The sequence below is a fragment of the Lissotriton helveticus genome, chromosome 12 (genome assembly GCF_964261635.1).
Source record: "Lissotriton helveticus chromosome 12, aLisHel1.1, whole genome shotgun sequence".
NCBI lineage: Eukaryota > Metazoa > Chordata > Amphibia > Caudata > Salamandridae > Lissotriton > Lissotriton helveticus.
Window position 1 is genome coordinate 840,827,575 of NC_136073.1, and position 1,207 is coordinate 840,828,781.

Below are 1,207 nucleotides of genomic sequence, written 5' to 3' on the forward strand. Positions count from 1 at the left end.
AGTTTAAGGTTTCTCAGCGGACCCCTCTGCTTTCACGCTAGCTCCGAGGAAACTGCTACTCTTCCGATGTGACCCTTACTAGGTTACGCCACTATGGGAATTTTGCCAATGAACCCCGTTACTGTCATTTATTCACACATGTATTCAAAAAAAAACCCTAGTTAGTGCTTCCCGGTTATCCTAACCTGCACCTAACTTTCCTCGAGCCTGTGACCTCAGGACAATGGATTCTATTCACCACTTGCCCTTTCAATTCCCCGGGGAGTTCGGACAACATGAAACGATACGGTTTACAAATGCATGGATTAGTACATATAACAATATAAGAACAAGAATAATAACAATGCAAAAATTCATGAGTTTCAGCAGCGTATTCACAAGAGAATGATCAGGTCTCTTAGAACAGCCGCTCTTCTAGCAGCATCAATATACTAGCAGCTTCCGACTCAACTAGTCCAACTAATCCCTGCCTTACTCTCAACTAGTCCCTAACCATCCTCTAGCTACCAGAAAACTGATAGAGCGCGCGAGGCCACCCGACCAATAGTTTTCGCCGTTTCCGGCTTCAGGGCCCATATACTTTTCAAAATCACCATATACCTCGATCAGGTGACTTCACGAGCTCTACCAAGTTGTGTGTGTGTGTTCCCTACTATTATTTTCAGTGCACCCGACTTACCATCCACCGATGCGGGTACCTAATGACCACAATGAATCAGGGAGCTAGCTGTAAAGAAAGGCAGCAAAATACAAACCCAACCAACAACATTCAAATACTGTTTAAATGACCACGGACAACTGGAAGTTTAAAAATGTTTATCTAAAGTTCATTATTTTCTTGCATGAGGTACAGTAAAATAAGGCAATCAATAACCAAGATAACGTAAATTATATAGCTATAAAGAAATAATGACAGAGTAATCATTGAAGTACTGATAAAATGTAACGAGAAAAATACTATGCAATTCAATATTATCTAAACATGGGCAGACTAAGTGTGGGTAACTATAGGAGGGCCTACAATGAGTAACACGCTTCACTTAAAGTAAAGGGGCCTTTGAACAGTCTAGGCAATGAAGTTCTAGACCATATCAGAAAATGACAAACTGCAATGCAAAATATAATTTCTAACAAGTGAGAAGACATAGGAACAAACTTATGAAAATATGTAATTGACTTTCAATAGTTGCGGAAAGGCATGGAAAAT